The following is a 20,666-nucleotide window of genomic DNA, read 5'->3' on the forward strand; positions in this document are numbered from 1 at the left end:
CAGGGCAAAGATTTAGGTGCATTAGTTTATTTGGGATGTGATCCCAGGAAGCGCAGTGAGTGAGAAAGGAGAAAAGGAGACAGGGAAGGAGCAGACTAATCATTGATGGGATATTGGTGGGATCTCGCTGCGGGCGACTGGGGCTCAGTTCTCTGGAGACACTTTGAGAGGGGTGTGTGTGTGCATGTGTGTGACAGTCCTTAGAATTGCTCACCAAAGGGCAAAGAAGCTGGGGTGTGTCCCCTTAGCTCTAGCCCTCACTGGCTGAGGGCTGCTCCTTGTTGTCTTTTTTTAAAATTTATTTTGTTTGTTAATTTTGAGGAGAGAGAGAGAGAGAGAGAGAGAGAGAGAGAGAGAGAGAGAGAGAGATATTCATTTTTCCACTTATTGATTCTTGTGTGTGTCCTGTCCGGAGACCGAACTCTCAACCTCGACACACTGGGACAATGCTGTACCTGGTCAGAGCTACCCGGTCAGAGCTACTCCTTGTGTCAATTACTTTAGTATCTGTAGCGTTTTCGGATTGTCTCACACACTGGCAGAGCATGTATCCCAGACGGGGTGTGGCCTCAGGCAGGAAGACACAGTGCTTGGAGCAGGAGCCTGGCCTGTTTTGGGGGAACTGCTCCGTGCAACTGCAGGATCTCTGGGAGTGTGCCAGTCCAGGGCAGGTTCTCTGCAGCCGTCCTTGACTTTTAACTCCTGCCTCCCAGGATCTCTGCAACCGGACTTCTCTCTCTCCCTTGCAGAGAATCTGCAATTTTCACAGACTGAGCCAGGAGGAGCAGTCATGTAGTTAACAACATGTTGCCGAGCTCTCACTAATTTCATCTCTCTCATTGGTCCTTACGGCATCTTTGTCAGTGCAGTAACTGTTATTCTTACTCTGTGGAAGAGGAAACAGAGAACACAAGAACATGCAGAGCAGGAAATGAGAGGTCTGGAATTCAAGTCAGTTTGTCTGACTCCAAAGCACATAATTTTGTTCAGAACAGAGTGGCACCGAGGATGTGACCTGGGGCTGGATTGCTGGGAATGGTATCTGGGCTTGATTCCTATTAGTTCTGTGGCCTTGAATGAGGAACCTGAGCTCTCTGATCTTTAGTTTCTTCATTTACTATGGGGATATCAATAGCCCTGCCCCATGGGCAATTGTGCAGGTTAAGTGATGTGATAGAACTTGGTTATTATATAGTGATTGTAGTTAAAATTAACATAAATATCATCGCCACTACTTACCCCTGGACTTTGTGGCCTTAAAATAATGGCTCCTGTGCCGTGACTGACCTGTTCTATTTCATCCCTTGTCCTTCTCCAGCTCTGGTCTGTTTCACGGGGGTCTGATGTGCATCAGATTGCCTCTGGCTGGATCTAGCCAATAGGAGACACTGGTGGGAGGTGGGAAAGGAGAGGGCAGGGCACCTCTCTCCCTACATTGTATAATAGTAGCTGAGTTTCCTTTATGGCTCCTGTTCTTATGGGACACTTTCCATCAGATGACCTTGGTCCTGGCTCTAGAAACCCGACCTCCTCCCTCTGTCCCTGAGGACAGTGGCAGCTTCCTCACTTTTGTTTCTTAGTTCTTTCATCACCAAGATAGCCAATTCCTGGAAGGAATTCCTTCTGTTTTAAATACTTAGGTGGCTTGTTTTCCTTTAACACCTTCAACACAATCCTGTCATTTCCATCTCTGACAGTGGATCTCCTGGCTCCACCACTGTGGCCTTTGTGTTAGATACTGAGGCTGGTGGGGAGAAATGGGATGCAGCTGACTGAAGGAAAAAATATCCATAACAATGATCAAGCACCTGCTACATACCCTCTCTCCTCTTTACATCTCATTTCGGGGTGGGCTCCTGATATCTTCACTGTATGAAACAACAGTTGCCATTGCTGTGTCCATTTTACAGATGAGCAAGTAAGATGCTCAGAGAAGGGTAAAAAGCTGTGCCAGCTCCAAGTCCTCGCTAGAAGTGGTATAGAGGGGATTCCAAGAGACCTGTCCAAATTAAAGCCACTCTACTGCCTCTAAAGCTGAGAAAGGCCTCTCCCTCTTCACCGTCATTCATAAATTTTTAACAACTGGCTCTCTCTTTAGTTCAAGTGTCTTAGGTGGTGACTAGTGAGATTGGCAGGAAAGAAGTTGACACCTCCCAAATTGACCTGTGGGGACAGAGGGAGCAGCACAGTTCCTGGGAGTTTAGACAGACCTGGAAGGTCTTTAATGCCACATGATGAAATTTGGATGTTATTTTCCAGGCCACACATTTGTACGTGTGGCAAATGCCCTTTGTCAGACATCGATGTCCTCAGACACCTATGTGACAGGGGGCCTAAGTGGTTAGTTACTGTACTAAGAATATTTGGGGGCAATTGCTGACGGTGGGTTGTGGCATGGAGACAGAGATGGCCCATTTCCAGGGCTGTGGTTCGAGAGTGTGGTGGTGGTAGGGCATGGGCCAGATCAGGAGGTGGAGTCTATGTCCTTCCCCTTCAATTGTGCTGGTCTTGCAAAGAGCATCCTAGGGAAGTGACGTTGTGTGACTTCCGAGTTTGGGTCGTAAGAAATATACAGCTTCCTCCTGGCTCTCTCTCTCTCCTGAGGCGTGTGTTCTTGTGGTCCTGAACCTCCATGTGAGAAGTCCAGCTATCCTGAAGTTGCTGTCTGGACAGACCACATACGAACAGGGAGAGATGCCCAAGGAGCTCCAGCTGTCCCAGGCCCCAGGTGTTTGAGTCCTCCCAGTGCAGACACCTGGCGCAATGAGTGAGGCTTCAGATGTTTCTAACTCTGAAAGAGAGGGGAGTGACCAGCAGGAGTTCAGTGCTGTGCTGAGCCATATTGGAGTCTGAGGCAAAAGAAAAAAATTAGTAATGCCAATCTTGTCTTTACTTAAAATTTTGACATTTTGATTATCTTGAAGTTTCTGCATTCATTTTGATTTTTAAGAAATATTGGCTAAAATATGACTTATCTTCATGATTGAGTTTATTTGGCATCCTCCTTTGTGCTCAAGGGAAGTGCCTTCCTCACCGGATCCTAGTTCTGGCTTTTAAGTGAAAGCTGCCTAGATGGTCCCAGTCAGCTCAGAAGAAACATGTGAGATAATAATAGTGGGCTGATTTGTTCTGCAGCAGCAGCTAACTGATACAGGGAGTACTCATTTCTGTGGTCAGTTTTCCTGGATTTATTTATTTGCTTGCTTGTTTTGCTTAGGTTTTTTAATTTATTGAGTCAGAATTAATTCAACCAAAACAATATCACAAGCTGCAAATAAACAGAAAAAGGAAGAGGGCAGAGTTGACTGTGAAGGTGAAATTATGAAGACATGTACTGAAGTCTGGGGCATAATATCAAATACCCGTGACCTTTGAGCCCAGCTCTGCCATACCTAATATTTCCTTTTTGCCTATGGTAACAAAATAAAAGACTAGTTTGTCTGGATTTAAGTACAAGCTTTACTCCCAGTTTTCTGGGTGTCATTAGGTATCACCTAATCTTGTTGAATTTCAGTTTTTCATCTGAACAGTGGGCAGCAACTCCTCATGGGGTTGTTGAGAGAATGAAATGAAATGGTCTGTCTCAAGCAGTTAGCACACTGCCTTCCCTACAGCACGTGTTCAACAAATGTTAGTTATCATTATTTCTGCTTTCGCTTTTGCTGTTGCTAGCTAGAACTTGACACGAGAACCTGGGAGCATCCTGCCCGGACAATTGCAGGAAGCAATAGCAGCCTGCCATTTAGGATGCAATGCACATAGAGGGGGATTGCGCTTCTTGCTTCCTTTCCATTCCAAGGCGGTGTAGCACTGCTATATTTTAAACCCAGACTGGGGATATTAGCAATTGAAAGTGTTAGATATAGGACTGTCTAATTGATGAATCCAAGACAAACCAAGCTCTTGGTAAGCGTAAGAGTCTTGAGCTGAGAACCTCTGACTTAAAATAGAGCCGTGTTTTCAGAATTAAAACAGAGCTAGACAGTTGACTAGTTCTTCGTCTTCCCTCTGGCTGGTGTTGCAGTTTACTTGTGAATATGCAAGTGAGTGGGTGGATTTCTGAGTTTGTCAGGCACGTGTATGTGTGACTTGTCTGTGTGCTTGTGTGTGTGTCTGTGTGAGAATGTGGGTGTGCCTGAGCACATGTGTTTGTGTATGTGAAGGTGAACTCTGAGAAGGTAAGGGCCACGTGCTAACAAAGTCACTGGTACAGATAAGACACCCAATATTGCTGAATGAATAAATGGATATGTATGAAGGTCTGTGTGTGTGCCTATGTGAGCGCAGATTTGAGCTGTCTTTCTGCGTGTGAGGGTACGAATGTTTGGGCAACCATGGTGGGATGGGCTGGCCTGCATCCGACTGTGTTTAAGGTTTTGTAAGTGTAACCTGATTATGTGGGGACAAAGGAATTTTCTTGCAGTCCCTGACCCCAAGTACGCTCCCATCCCCTTCTCTGGGGCTCTTCCCAGCAGCCTGGAGCCAGGCCTCCACGTCAGACCTTTGCTTCAGTGTGTCTTCCGGAGGACACAGATGGCAGGAGCGGGGAATCGGAAGCACTTGGCAACGCAGCAGCAATTCACTCCGCAATCCCTTTGGTATTCATCGCAACAATGCCCGCTCTGATGGGCTCTGCGTGCTGAATGCCGCTGTCAATGTGCAATCCGGCAGGAATTACGGCGCTGTGCGGCCCTCATCACGTCCACTTATTGTCAAGTGTTGCTGAGAATTCTCCCACTCGGGATGAGGGAACCACTTGTTTTAGCAACTGATTTCCGAAACCTCCTCGGGCTGGGACTTCTGCGAAGCTCCCGGTAATGTGTTATTGTTCCTGGTTTGTGTTTTGGACACCAATGTACTCTGCTGAAGTATGTAAATTGCCATAATGTGAGGAAATGAGATATAAAAATAACTCTGGGGCAGCAAGTGCCGGAGGAGCCCTGAGATCGGTGTAGCCTTTTCTGGTTCCGCTTTGGGGGCCAGGAGCGTCTCTGGCAGACGGTGCTGGGAAACAAGACCTGAGATGCCCTGAGTGAGCAGCTCTCTGCGGGAGGGAATCGGCTGACTGCTGCCCAGCCCCCTGCAGCTGCCCAGCTGGACTGCAAAAGGAAGGGAGGGGCTGATGTTGACTGTCACCTTCTTTCAATGTCATGCATCAGCTCGGTCAACTGAACCAAAGGCTTTGCTGTCTCTGGGGCAATCTGCTGCCCACTCTCAGGGGGCACATTTACATCCTTCTTGGCCTATGAACCGTTTGCCTTGTCCCTTTCCCAATCTGGACTGTTGGTAGGGGGCTGACCCCTGCAGACTCTGCTCCCAGTTCAGCTGGTTCAATTGGGTTTGGCCAATAGGACGTACTGGTGGGAACTGGAAGGCAGAAGAGGGGAGGAAGGGCAAAGGGACACCTCTGTGACTCAGATGGTGTCTCCAGGAGCAACTGGCTCCCTCCATGGGCCCAGGCTCCCATGGTTCTAGTTCCCAGCAGATCATCACTTTTTTTTTAAGGAAAACTATATTTTATTTTATTTCTTCTTCTTCTTTTTTTGTTGTTGTTCAAATACAATTGTCTCCATTTTCTCCCTGCCACTCCCCCCACCCCAGGCATCCCTACCTCCCACCCTGATGCCTTGTCTGGTTCTTGAATTATTCTTGCTTATCCCATCACGGTGGCCCTGGCCTTTACCTGGACTCTCCGTGGACTGAGCATCCTGCCTTCCAAGCCATGCAGGCTGTTGCTGGGAGTCTTGGAGGCCGAAAGACATTCCCTTTTCTGTAGCTCCATGGACCCTATTCCATTTCCCACAGGGCAGATCTTTGACTTGCAGAATGAATCCATTACATACACCTTCTGTCTTACATTTTTCACCTTAGTTGGTTTCAGTTTGTTGGTGCATTTGCTCACCATCTAGAGTGCCCTCCTCCTTGGAGGTTGGTGCTCAGAGCTGAACCTGCCAAGTTGGGGTGTTCCAGCCACAAGTGAAGATGAGAACAGAACTTCTGCCTTTTGAACTTTATGTTTCTATTCATAATAATTAACATTAATATTGTAAATGCTGTCTTCTAGCCACCGGACCATGGTGTGACATGAGATTGAGCCTAAGGTCAGCCTAGGCCCCAACGTGTCCTACAAACATTTATTTTTAACTTCAAAGCAGCTGCTGCTAGGCAGTGAAGCCCCCTGCTTGTGCTTTTGGGGCCCTTGTGCAGTGATTTGGGGGCCCTGTTGCAGACGAGGCTAGTGCCTTTATCAAGTGTTACTTCATTAGTCTGACCCTTCATCCCTTTGTGTTGCTAAACCCTGCAGCCTCATTAACTCATTTTTTATTCACATCATCCAGTCTCCATTTTTTATCCAAATCACTGATAAAAAAGGTGGAATTGAAAAGACCAACTGACCTAGGACTCACCAACAGGCATGGACATTTGTCTCATACACAAAGACTTGGTTATTAAGCTACATATTGTATTACATGATCAGTCACGTCTCTAGTTATGATTTACCAGTCTTCACTTCTCTAAATACATAAAAATGTTTGGAGAGAAGTTGTCAAAAAGCCTTTTGAAACCAAGACCCTATGGCCCAGCACTCACCCTATCTGCATTCTTTCTTCAGCTTATTTTAACCATGTCCATGGCTACAATTTACGTATGTTGTTCAAATCTTCTTTATTTCTAGAAAATCTCCGAATTCCTTCTAAGCATGTTAGTTTGTCACTTCCAACACAGACTCTCAGTCCTTCCCCTGTAGACCCACTCTTCCTCCTCTGTCCCTAGCTTACAGAAGGGAAAAACTCTCAATCTAGTGCCAAAATCTTATCTGGATATTGGGAGGCACCCAATCAGTGGTTAGACCTGCAGATTCTCTCTGAGAACCCCTGACTTCTCTGTCTTTCAGATACTGTCACCTGGGGCTGGGCTGCCATGCTCATTTGCCGAGGTGACATAAATAGGGTCCTTTATCCCTCTTCTTTCAACTTTTGCTCCCCTATAAGCCATTCTACAGAGCAGGCAGAGAAATCTTTCTAAAATACATATTTATTCTCTGTTTACTCTGTTTCTTAGGACTGTTAAATGGCTCCCTAGTGCTTTGTAGATAATGTACCTACTTCTTAGCTAAGGGGTTGTAGAAGGACTTTTATGACTTGGTCTCTGTGTATTTCTCCAGTCTCATCTTTATCCCCTTTACAATTGCACGGAGTCCAGAGAATGATGCAAATCAACGATTTGCTTTTCCAGCTGAGTCTATGATAAATGTGTACCACAACCTCCCCTGCGTAGGAATGAGAGTCCATTTTCTTTGTCTTCCCTCTTTTTTTTGGTCCTCTTTTATGATCCCCTCATTTTATTTACTCTTGCCTCATTTTCACTTACTTCCACACACTAAGCCCCATTCATTTTATTTCAATTATAAGGAGTTTGGAGAAGGGTTGAGATGTTGACTTTGGTTCTGCTAGGTTCTACTAGTGTAAATGAAATGGCCCTTTCCATCTAGCTTTAGAGTGAGGCATTTATAAGACACATACTTTTTTTTTTTTTGCTTATATTGACTCTGGTATTTATGCTAATTGATTCTGTCCTTTTCCTTATCCCCAGCAATGACCTTTTATATTTTCTTACCTTAATAAGGATCAGAGACTCCTAGGGAACTAGCAAATTCCTCAGAAAGCAAGAGGATTAAAGGGTTTCAGAAATACTATTCTTTGTCATACTAAGAGGAAGACAGTGACAATAACTGCAGGAAAACCAAAACATTTGCTGTTATTTTATATTGTATGTAAAGCCTTGTCTCAGATATTCCCACATCTCTACTTCCCAATGCTCAGACTGATGCTAGGATATGTGGAGCAAATTTCCTAAGGACATACTTAGAGAATGATCTAGACACAAGACAGCTTCTGAAGGCCCACACTTAGTCCAAGAAAATTTGTCACTTTTCAGTAGGAATGTGCCCTACCCTTTTACCAGGCCCATTAAGAATAGGTGGTCCAAAAATGTTTTGCAGGGTGTGGGGGCAACTTTGCCCGCAAAGTCCCCCCATCCACCACAGATGAAAGTGAACACTACCAAGACATGATCTGCTTGGGGAGAAAAGGTGGCTGATCCCTCAAAGGGGAAGGGCCAAGAGCCCCCTGCTCAAGAGACTTTTATTGGGTTTGTTTGCACAAGAATATAGGTAAGGATCAAACAATAGATAGCATTCAAAGAACTATGAGGGTTTATTCTCAGTCAGGGTCAGATAGCTAAAGAGCCATAAAACTTTGAGGAACCAACTTATGGCTTGGACCCTTATCATTTAAATGAGAGCATTCTAAACAAAGCAGATTTCACAGGATTTTTATGTATTCTTTCTTATGCCTGATTTACCCTGGATACCACTCTAGCAAAGCAAGGAGCTGCACTGCCTCCCCATCATGGGTTTTTAGGCTTTAGTAGATTAGAGCTAGGAAGCTCTTCTCCCAGACGGAAGTTGGGACTTGGGCTATGTCACAATATCTGTGGGACGAGGGTCCATCCCTCCCTCTTTGTCACAGCCCCCCGAGTCCTTTCATCAAGGCCTCCCAAATGATTGTGTCTGGCCTAGGTTGCCCCTCTCTGAGGGGTCGTACCCACCATGGACATTGACCATGCTTTGGGGGCAGGGGAAGAAGCAGAAGAGCGCTTGCTGCCAGAGACAAGCTTTATCTCCTTTGGCTCGCATTCTGGAGGTTGCTCACTTAGCCCTGGGAGCCAGTTACAATTCCTGAAACCAGACAGGGCGGTTCCCAACAGCAGGGTATGGCAGAGCTCTCTCTCAGTGGTATTGAGATGGCCAAAAATGATCAAGTCAGGTTGGCCCATATAACAGGATGATGGTTGCTCCCAGCATCCTCATGTCCCTGCCTTTGCGGAGGTTGATGTTGTGGGCACTGTCCATTTGTGGCTTCTCCACTGAAGCATTAACCGATATTTATAGATGAACCTGCCTGAAGTTCCTACCTGTTTCCACTCAATTCAAAAGACAGAAGAGCAGAGTGTCATGGGTTACACCAGCATAAGAAGGTTCCCATGAAGATTTCCTGAAATGCTCATCACTATATTAATGCTCAACTACTGTACTTAGAAGTGAGCAATATCAGGGCTCATTTAATCCAAAATATAAATGAAAGCACCTGCCATAGCTTACACAGAATGTACATGTGTCTGTCTTGATGAACTTGAAGGAAACATGATGAATCATGATGGGACCACCTTCCCTCTGATTTACACCCCATGGTTAACATGTTGGGTTACAATTGCCATGTGAGGAAGGTCATACTCAACTAGAATAGTGCTCACTAAATATCTGGGCATGGGTCTTCTAGTCAAGTTGTGCCTGATCACAGGGTTCAGACTCCTATGACGCAGAGAAGTGACAGAGGTCTGGATAAAAGAGTCTCACCAAGCACAGTGGCCACCACGGAGCTCTGGCTTTCTGACTGACTTCACATATTTGGGAGATGGAGACTCTGGGTCATTGTTAAGAGTGTGAGATCTGAAGTGAGAACGTTCACTTCTTAGCCAAACCACCTTAACTTTTCCTAGCTATGGTTTCCTCATCTGTAAAATGGGAATGATTATAGTACCAACATCATAGGGCTCTGAAAAAATTAAATGAGATGCGTTAAACATTTAGAATAGGGCCTAGTGCGTGATGATGCTTGGTTATATGACATGATAGCTTAGTAGTTAAGTGGTCCATTTTTGAAATTAAGATTACTTATTGCCATAGACTTCATGCTTGTGTCTCCTGACCCCCTACCCAAATTCATATGTTAAAATATTAACCCCCAATAAGATGGCATTAGGAAGTGGGGACTTTGGGATGGGATTAGGTCATGAGAGTGCAGCCCAGAAAATGGGACTAGTGACCTTATAAGAAGAGACAGGGGAGAGGTTGCTTTCTCTCTGTCCACTCTCTTCCCTGTGAAGACACAGTGAGGAGGCAGCTGTCTACAAGCCAGGAAGAGGCCCCTCATCAGAATCTCATCCTGATCTCAGACATACTATTAAGAAACAAATTTCTGTTGTGTAAGCCACCTAGTCTATGCCATCTTGTTACAGCACCTTGAACTGTTGGAGACACTTGTGTTCAGATCTTGGTTCTGCCACTTAATAGCTGTAAGATCCAGAGAAACAAACTTTCAGCCTCTTGAGTCCTGATGATTTCATAAATAATCTATACAGTAGTAGATAATAGTGCTCCTTATTTTCAGGGCCATGGTGGACTTGCATTAGAGGCAGTAATCTAAGTGGAACACTCAGCATTGTGTGTGGCCTGCTGAGTGGTCATTAAATGTTAGCTACATGGAGAAGGTCATGACGAGTCTGGATCTGGACTTGGCCCCAATATGAGCAGATCTGGTTTCACAGTGTGTCCTGCATCAACGACAAGCAGGCCTATTGGATCTCTCCACCTGCATTTTTGATAACAGCCACACTTCTCATCTACAGGATCAAAGTTTCTCCTTTCTTGATATACTCTTGTAAACATCTACACTCCTGCTCACTTCATTGGGCCTTCCCTGTATTGTCCCCTTCTGTTGACTGACGACCCGTGGTAGACCCAGGTGGCCACCTGTTCTGACTGCTGGGCAGCAGCACCATGGCTGACTCAGCAGCCAGCTCAGGACACGCACACAGTGGACCTACTCAGGAAACTTGTGCTGAATAGAGAAAATGATGAATGGGGATGTAAAAATCAGAGAGTATTTTTCCTCCTTCCTTCTTTTTCTTAGAGAGTTAATAAGTGATGCCTTTTTAGAGGTATAACAGAATCAACATTTTTTTCTTATCAAAATGTTATTTTCAATGTTAAAAACATCTCAGTGGGTTGATATATTTTGAAAAATTAATTGACTTATTTCCCGTGGAGTTTTCTGATTTTCCTGAAAAATTCCTATAAACTACTTGTAATACGTGTTATAATCAATTAGCCATAATAGCTAATATTGAGTGCCTTCTATGTGCTAAGTTTCAGGCTTGGTGCCCTGCATACCAATCTGCTTTCATTCTCCCAGTGACTCCAGGATGCAGGTATTACAGTAATTATCCCAGCAATCCCAACATACGAAGTCCAAATCTTGGTGGTTTAACACAGTAAAGCTTTATTTCTCACTCTTGCACAATTCCATGGGAGTTGGGTGGCCTTCCTCCAACCTGCAGTTTTACCGTCTGCAATATGTGACCCCCAAGGTCACCATGGTAGAGGAAGGGACTAGAGACTTTTTTAGAATGTGCTAAGGAGCCAGGCTTGTAAGTGGCTGACATCACTTCTACCAATATCCTATTGACCAGAATTCACTCCACGGCCCAACCCAGCTACGAGGCAGGCTAAGAGGTGAGCAGGGGCATTGAAGGTTTGGTCACTAGCACCCTCTGCCACATGACATTGCTATTTTATAAGCAAAAAAATGGAGGTTCTTAACTGAAGTAAATTGGTTTTAGTCACACGGATGGTAAGAGGAAGAGCTAGTCATTGAAATCAGTGCTCCTGACCTCAAAGCCTGTGTGCTACACCAGGGGTCAACGAGCTAGGGGTCATGCCCCAATCTGACTCACTGTCTGCTTTTGTAAATAAAGTTTTATTGGAACACAAACATTCACACCAGTTTATGGATTGTTTATGGCTGCTTTTGTGTTATAATGGAAGTGTTGAATAATTGGGACAGAGACTATATGGCCAACAAGGCCTAAAATATATGATATCTAGCTCTTTGTAGAAAGAACTTGCTAAACCCTATTCTATGCCATTAAGCCATACATCTCTATCTCTTTTTATCATCTATATCTACATCTATATCATCTATTATCTATATCTATCTGTGAGGTCTGTCCAGAAAAGAACTCCAGCCATTGTTAATATAATGAGAACGGTTTACTTGACATCGATGTAAACCAACAGCCAAGGAGAGTGGATGGGAAGGCACATGTGTGAACAATGACAACTTCACTGTACTAGTCAGTAGGGGCAGTAGACACTGTTGAGTGAGCATGTGTACTGTAGGGATGTCAAGTTCAAAGTGAGTGAGCAAGTAGAGTGATGAATCTGCATTAAATTGTGTTAAGCCTCAACATTCCTCCTTGGAAACTATTCGGATGATTCAGAAGGCCACAGCTATGGGTAGCTGGTGATTGGCAGCTTCATTATAACAGCACACCTCCTCATAAATCATGTCTTATGCAGAATTTTTTAGTGAAACATCAAATCACCCGGGTAACTCAGCCGCCCTACAGCCCAGATTTGGCACTCTATGATTCCTGGCTTTTCCCAAAACTGAAGTCATTTTTGAAAGGGAAGAGACTTCAGATCATTGATGAGATTCAGGAAAATATGATGGGGCGGCTGATGGTGATTGGGAGAACTGTATGAGGTCTCAAAGTGCCTACTTTGAAGGGGACTGAGGCATCATTGTCCTACATACAATATTTCTGTATCTTCCTCAGTAAATGTCTCTAGTTTTCCTAGTACATGCCTGGACACTTTCTGGACAGACCTCCCATACACACAGGGGTGGGCAAAAGTAGGTTTACAGTTATGAGTACATGCAACACAGAGTTTATTCTTGTATTATTTATCATTGTATTATTTTCCATATGAACAACTGTAAAGCTCCTTTTGCTCCACCCTGTATTAGCTCAGTTGGCATCTCACTGACCCAACTGTTAGGAAACTGAGATGTTGGAGGTTTTGACTTTAGTCTTCAGCTGAGGTTGCCCCAAATGAACTAGACTCTTATTTATGCCTTGTCTTTACCTTGAGATTTTTTTCCCCTGGAACTAAGGAGTTTCTCAGACGTAGGACATTCAGTGCCAAAGCTGAGATAATTCCAGGCAAACCAAATGCATTAGCCCTGAGTGAAGGTGAGGATAATGTGCTCCGAGCTTCCCTAAGATCCAAACACCAGGGACTCTGACTCTTACCCCCTTGGCCAGCATTTTCTGCCACATCAGCACCGTTTGTACATTTTCAAAAGCCCATCTGTGCCCGCAAAGGAGTGACTTCCTGTGTGCATGGGCGGCCCTGGGGAGGCTGGGTCTCCGAGAGCCGGTTTTAGATTATAAGCCTTTGAAGACATCTGCAGGGAGTGCGTAATTCATTCCAGAAAAACTGCTCTCTTTGCCATGTAAACCAGAGACCAGGAATGGAAATGAGATTTCTAATTACACGGGGCATTTTCAGAGCCACCTGCTGGTGCTGGCGTCTGGCTGAGTTTCTTCAATGTGGAGGTGCTGGGGAGGGGCCTGGCCTGGGCCAGGGCACGAGCTGCTACCTTCAAAGTCCTCTTGCAGCTGCATCCAGCTGGGCCTGCTGGGAACTGTTGCCAAGAAGGTCTCTGAACTGAGCAGCAGTGCCCTCCCGCTGCTCAGAAAGTCCTGGGTGGGACGAGTCTTACATTTTGTCTCTCAGTGTTCCCATGCTCCTGATCTGTGCAGGTCTCCTTAGCACAAGGCTGGTGGAGCCAATCAGGTGCTGAGCACTGGGAACGGAGGGGCTTATCAGAAGCACCTGCTCCTGCTCCCTCCTGGCAGATTCAATTATGCTGCACGTTCAGACAGATCCAGGTTCAGATCTCAGCTCCCCTGTGTCTCAAGTTGGGTTCCCCAACAGATGCTGACATGTGGGTTGGGATATAAGATGTTTGTATGGAATCAATGCCTGTGATCTTGAGACAGCAGGACTGGGTGAGAGAAAAAGTCAGTTTGGGATGCAGGTCCAACATAGGCTGGGGTAACCTGAAGAGAGCATTGCCCACCAGAGCTGTTCTGGGGAGAGTTGAAGCGGCTGAGCCTGTATAGCTTTGCTCTGCTCCATCATGGGATGCGGTATAGGCTTCCCTGGGAAGCATACAGCCTTGGGTGAGGTGGCCCTGTGCAGCTGAGACAGGTGAAGGTGGGCCTGACAGCTGGAGTCTATCCCTTGACAGTACCCGCTGTGCATAGGCAGTGAGTAATTCACTCGAAGGGCCTCTGGGCAGCACCACGTGGCATCTACCAGAGCCTGCATATTAACTCTTTGACCTTAAGAAAGTAATTAACCTTTCTGTGCTCCAGTTTTTCTGAACAGAAGTGGGGCTAATAGTATATGTGTGTATGAAATAACTTTGCACATGCATACATGTCTCCACAGTTCATACAACAATTTCATGTTGATTTCTTCATTCCTGCCTCACACAGTGCAGTCAATTAGTTGTCATCATTCTGACTTTACAGATGTGGAAACTGAGGCCCAAAGGGGCCCATGATATTTTTCTCTGTAATAAACATCTTAGACATGAGGTCAAAGGGCAGACTGAAAGTCTAGGCTCTGAATGACATTGATGCGTCATAGCCCTGGGTGTGCTTTATATTCATTAATATAAAATGAGGCTTTAAATTAATGCCAGTTATCTAAGAGTCTGGGTGAATTTAGATGAGAGGGTATGATGTTCTGTCTACCATTAGTGTGTGGTAGGGGGAAAGGGAAGGTTGGCTTCTGGCATCCCTAGGACTTTAGGGAGTCGGATTTAAAAATCAACATGGTATACCAGTAGACACGGGGTATAATTTTACTAGCTTTAGGTATAATTCGGTTCTTGAATTTTGATAGACTGTCTAGGGAATCATTAGTTATGGGATTCTGTATTTTTAAACCCACAGTTTCTACCCTTTACAAATGTGAGGCTTACTGCCTCCCGGGAGCAGCTGTGGGGGGGACTGTGGAGCTGCTGGGGTCAGAGCTCAACTTCTGGGATCAGAGCTTCCAGGACTCTGCCATCCTCGTCATGCCCAGCTTCAGCCAAGAGAGGAATGAAGAAGAGTCTCTGAGCTTGCATTCTGAGTGTTCTTCAGCGAAGGCCTTCACCCAAATAAGGCTGATAATAATTATAATGGTAATGAGGGTGGTTCTTGAGCATGTGCTCTCTGTGTGTTAAGCACCATGCCAAACAGACATACAATTTAATTCCCGTAAGACCTCAAGGTCGTATTTTTATTTCAACAAAGTAGTCAGATGCCCAGGGGCACAAGGCGGCAAGTAACTCAGGTGGGTTTCAAACCCAGGCTGCTCCGGCTCCGGTCTTGCTTTCACTCACTCACCCACCCTGACTCTTCCAGGTAAGCCTCACCAGAGCCTTCCAGACAGGTATCCTTCCTCCCTCTGCTCAAGGTCACCCAGGCAGGAAGGGAAACACCTGAAGGGGAAATACAGGTGCTCTGATTCCAAATCATGAGCTTTGTTGGCTACAGAGAGGGGGACAGTGTCATTAGTGGGACATGCTGAGAAAGCCACCTTTCTGCAGGGTTATGGTTTACTCCCTAAATGTTGATGAGAAGAGTGTCCCTCTAGAAGCAGAAGTAACCTCTGTTTTCCCATTTTATCTGAGAAAACAATGTATGTGTACAGGTAGGTACATACATGTGTATGTAGGTATTTATGAAAAAATACACTATAGTAAGAGAAAATTTTGTTTCCCTGTTTTTATAGACAATCAGTAGAGACAGGCTGGCAAGTTTGGGCAAGAAGGTAAACTTAACAATATTAAAAATGAGAGGGACATTGAGCTATAGCTAAAAGGGGATTATGAACAAGAAAATAATAAGAATAGCCCTGGCTGGTGTAGCTCAGTGGATTGAGAGCAGGCCTGTGAACCAAAGGGTTGCTGGTTTGATTCCCAGTCAGGGCACATGCCTGGGTTGTGGGCCAGGTCCCCAGTAGGTTATATGCAAGACACAACCACACATTGATGTTTCTCTCCCTCTCTCCTTCCCTTTCCTTCCCCTCTCTATAAAAATTAAAAAAATAAAATTAAAAAGAGAAAATTATAAGAACAACATTATGTCAATTAATTTGAAAACTTATCTAAAAAAATCTTCCCACAAAACATTAGGAAGAGATGGTATTATGGGCATATAGATGGTATTTTGCCAAACTTTTAATGAACAGTTATTTCAGAGAATATAGAAAGTTCTCCAACTTATTAAATGATGCAAATTGACCTTGCTCTCGAAATGGAAAGACAGTTGAATAGAAGAGTTATAGGGCAATCTTGCCTATGAGCATAGATGAAAACACTTAAATAAAACATTAACAAACCAACCCAGCAAGACGCCAACAGCACCAACAACAATAAGAACAATAAAGCTACAGTAGGACCAAGTGCAGTTGACCCCAGGATCTCAAGGACGGCTCAACATTGGAAGATCTACTCATGTAATTTATACAATTAGCAGACTAAAGAACAAAAACCATAGGCTCATCAAAATAAATGCAGAAAAAGAAGCAGAAAGATCCGGTTTTCTACTCCACTCTTCCTTTTGAAAACAGCCCCAAACATACAGAGAGCAATAAGGAAACACAAACCTCATCTTTGGTAAAACTCAGAGACATCTGTAACCTTGAGCCATACAAAATCGACAGAATGTGGACTCAGTTACGGTGAATAACTTCGACAGCGCGATGGAAAGTCAACTGCAGACCCCTGTGAACGGAGGTACACGTGGAAAGCCAGCAGGATTGCTATGTTGTTTATAAAAACACACATATGTGGTACATTTTTTCCTGATGAAAACACATATATATGTGGTAAAGTCATGCAAACATGGATGGGAAGCCGATGCTCTGACTTAAGGTGCTGATGAGTTTGGGGGCATAGAGAGAGGAAATAGATGCAGTGGTAGAATGGGGGGAAATTTCTCGTTTCCGTCTGGAATGTTTTATTTCTTAAATAATTTTGAAGTCAATATGACAAAATAATATTTGTTAAACCTGAATGGGCAGTATGTAGTTTTGTTGTATTATTTCTTGTACTTATATAAATGTTTGAGACATTTCATAATTAAAAAGCCAACTTAATTCAAGTAACACATATTCACAGAAAGAAATTCAATAAGAAAAACACAAAACAGAAAAAAAATCCTGAATTTCTGTAAATCACAGATAGCTTATATAGCCATATATAGTATGTATCCAGTTTTTAAAAAATACTATATTTTATGATATGTACATTCAGTAACAAGAAATCAACATATAATTACATATAACTTAGGGGTTGAGAGCATAGTTTGTAGAATCAAATGGTTCAAAACCCATCTCTGTCACTTACATGATTTGATTCCTCTCTGATCCTCACTTTCTCATCTTCAAAGTAGGAGAAATGATTGCATTTATTTTTATAAAATTTCAACAATCCAATGAAGCACGGAGTCCGATACATAGTAGTAAGAACTCAGTGTAAGACAGTTTGCCAGCTCATGTCATCTTAGGTATACAGCCTAGTGCAGATATTTTGGAAGAAAGTGGAGCTCTTACCAGTGTCTGGGCAGGGGAGGCTAGATTGAAGGTGTCCTTCACACAGAGAAGTCACAGTTCTGATTAGATTTCACCCACAGCTTCCAGTGGGGTTCAGGTGCTGAGGCTCGATAAACTAGGTACCTGCTGGCGACCAGCACGGGACACCCATCCACCATGGTACGATGGATACTGCTTGGAGCGAGCTCTTGTGACCCACTAAGGGAGGCTGCCTTTTCTAAAAGGTGAGAGACAGGCTGGGGATGATCTGAGTCGAACCAATGTCATTCACCTGTCACTCATAGGGTAAAGTTCTTGAAGGCATTAACACTGCTACCGGCTTTGCTGGCACGGAAAACTGGCCTGCCTTCCTGGACTGGTAACATGCTGTACATTGATCGAGAATGAGGGGGAAGAGTGCCTCCCCCCCCACCCCAGTAACATTATCTGAATCACTGTTCAGTAGAAATGTTTTTTCTTCTTTTGCCCTTAAGCACATCGTTGTGTCTGTAGTACTTGGAGGTAGTGGCAAATGCCATCGCGGGCCCTTGTGCCATGTCTGGAATAAAGGCAGCTATTTGGCAAACTCCAGACCTGGCTGTTCAGGTGGGTGAGGAAGGAACGTCACAGGGCATAAAAGAGTCAAGAATTTCACTCTAGAAAGAAGCAGAACCCCTTCTGTTCCAGATACTGCCTGTCCTGGGCATGCTAGGAATACTTCAAAATTTTCTAAACAAATTCAGCATTAATTAATTATTTTAAAAAGTGATCATGTTCTTAATTCATAAGCTTCATTTATTTTATGTGTATGACTTCAATATACACACCTTCCGTGGTGGCACAAGAAGGCATTAGTAGGTCTGTTTTACACATGGAGCAAATCCATCATTTGTCAGGTACAGACAACTGGTGGCCAGCTTTGAGCCAGAGGCCCACCCTTTTCTCTGGTGTGACCTACCTGACAGCCTCTTACTAGGGAACACCTAATAATTTATGAGAATTTTAGTAGCAGAGGACACTAAATTCATCTAGTTCCTTTTAGGAGATATCTTTATCAGGGACCCATTAACTCCTACTCTACAAACAATTCAAATGGTTGCTTATTTCCTATCTGAAGATGAGAGGCCCACTTATGAAAAGGAAGGCTATCTGAATCCCCCACCTCACAGCTGCAAAAGTCTGCTATGGCGCAAGGTTCCCAGGAGGCAGACACAAAGCATCTTAGTCCGGGTTTCACTGGATGTGTGCAGTTTCTCCCACATCCCCTGCTCCTTCTTGATGTGAAGTAGAGAGTCAGGTACACCTGGGTTGGAATCCCTGCCCTGCCATATCCTTGTTTATGGCCTTAAACCAGTTATTTATTCTCTTGAGATATCAGTTTACTTCTCTATAAAATGCAGAGGGGGACATCTTGCTCAGGGATGGTGTGAGAATTCAAGATAATGGGTACGTAGGAAGACAAATCTTTTTCTTTCTCACTGTTCCTTATGTCTTCTCCATATCTTTTGAAAATCTTGCATTCTCAGGACAGAATCTTTTCCCTGCTTCTCCTTCTGCTTCCCCCATGAGAGCTTCTTAGTTTGATGAGTTCTTGGGGGAATTCATCCATAAGCAATGAAACTCTTTAATGAGCAACTTGGCATTGAGAAAGGACACGGAAAGAACTCTCCCAGGCACATGCTTCTGGAACAGCAGGGTTTGTTTTTGGTTTCTGCTGGGATGAGTGGGGTACACAAGATGAAGGCTGGAATGGGATTTTATGGGGTGTGAGGGTGGTTTTGGAAAGGCCTTGGTCGTGGTCAGGTAGAGGATGAAGAAGGATGAGGTAGTAGGCAGGAGAAAGGAGCAGGGGTGTGGGGAGATCAGGTAATTTGCTCAAGTTTCTCTGGTATGGTGAGCGATGTGAACCTTCCCCTTCCATCTCCTTAGGAAATAAATCTTCAGTTAGATATCAGTTTCTCATGAATATATTGTGCATCTGGGTCTTTGACAGGGGACATTCGTTGAAGTGCTAAGTAAGTACGGCCTCAGGGCATGGTGGAGAGAAAACCAAGGGTACCCAAAGAAGGCCCACCATGCCTGGCTTTCATCTAAGTGCATGGCACAGAGCAAGTGCTCAGTCAGCAGTGGTGTTAACAGTAGCTGTAGTTCCAATTTCATCCTGGCTTTGCTTCCTCTTCTACACTAAGATCTCCGAGAGCCCAGGGGAATGCACCTCCTTTATGCATTCCTGGATTCGTACCATTGGCAGAATGCCTGGTCTGTAGCTGGGTTCCAAAAAATATTCATTTGTATGATTAATGAATTCATGTAATCTCTGTGACCGAAAGAATTCTCTTCAAGGCTCTATTCTCTTCTTACTGCACATTCTTGCACCTTCGGAAAGCTGATCCATTTTGGGGCATTAGCTTTTGCTTTATCTAGTGGGTTTCCAATCTGTAAGTCTATTCCTGGCTTCTTTGACTTCCAGTCTTATGTTTCTCATATTAGGTTAAGTGAGTAGGAATGGATAATATTTGACTACTTTTGACTTACAAAAAGAGCGATTTCATAAGTTGCAAGCTAATACTCTTTGAATTTTCACTTCATGTTGTCACCTTTAACACTATTCACCAACCCTGAGCTTCTTGTCACCACTCTGCCCATTGGGTGCTGCCCTTCTTGACCTGGATCCATAGGGTAGGCATCACTCCATCCAACAGCCTCTTTTACCCATGGGATCCAGAAAAGGTAAGTGACTTGCCAAAGGCCACACAGCAACATGGTAGCAAAGGTAAAATGTAACCTCTGTCTTTAGTCTCCTGTTCAAGTGTTGGGATTCTTCAGGTTCCTGAGGCTTAAATCCCAGAGTCCTCTTCCTCTCACTTACCTGGGCCACATTCAATAAGCCACTAAGTCCAAGAATGTCTTCCTTTCAAGTATTATCTGTATTTATACAAAGACTCCCCAATCTATGGGTGCTATGTTAGTTCAGGTCAACCTCAACTCTCACTTGAATTACTACGAAAGAATTTCATTGTCAAAGTTCCTTCCTAAAAGCATATATAAAAATTTTAAAAGTCAGCCAATAGATTGGTACATTTAAGTGGTATTTGGTCCCACAGATAAAAGTACTTTCTGAAAGTTAAAATGGTATTATATCATTTGTTTAATAATTTCAGACACAGAAAAATGCAAATATAGTGCAATAAATTCCTATATACTTTTCTTCATATTTCCCCAAATGTTAGCATTTTCATGTTTGCTTAATCATTTTTTCTCTGTACACTTCTTATTATTTTTATGAACCATTTTCAGAGTAAAATGTGGATATGATGTTCCTTAAGCTCTAAATATATTAGTTTGCATTAGTTTCCTAAAAACAAGGACAATTTCTTACATT

Source organism: Artibeus jamaicensis, unplaced genomic scaffold (genome assembly GCF_021234435.1).
Source record: "Artibeus jamaicensis isolate MK-2021 breed Jamaican fruit bat unplaced genomic scaffold, CSHL_Jam_final contig_685, whole genome shotgun sequence".
NCBI classification, from domain to species: Eukaryota; Metazoa; Chordata; class Mammalia; order Chiroptera; family Phyllostomidae; genus Artibeus; species Artibeus jamaicensis.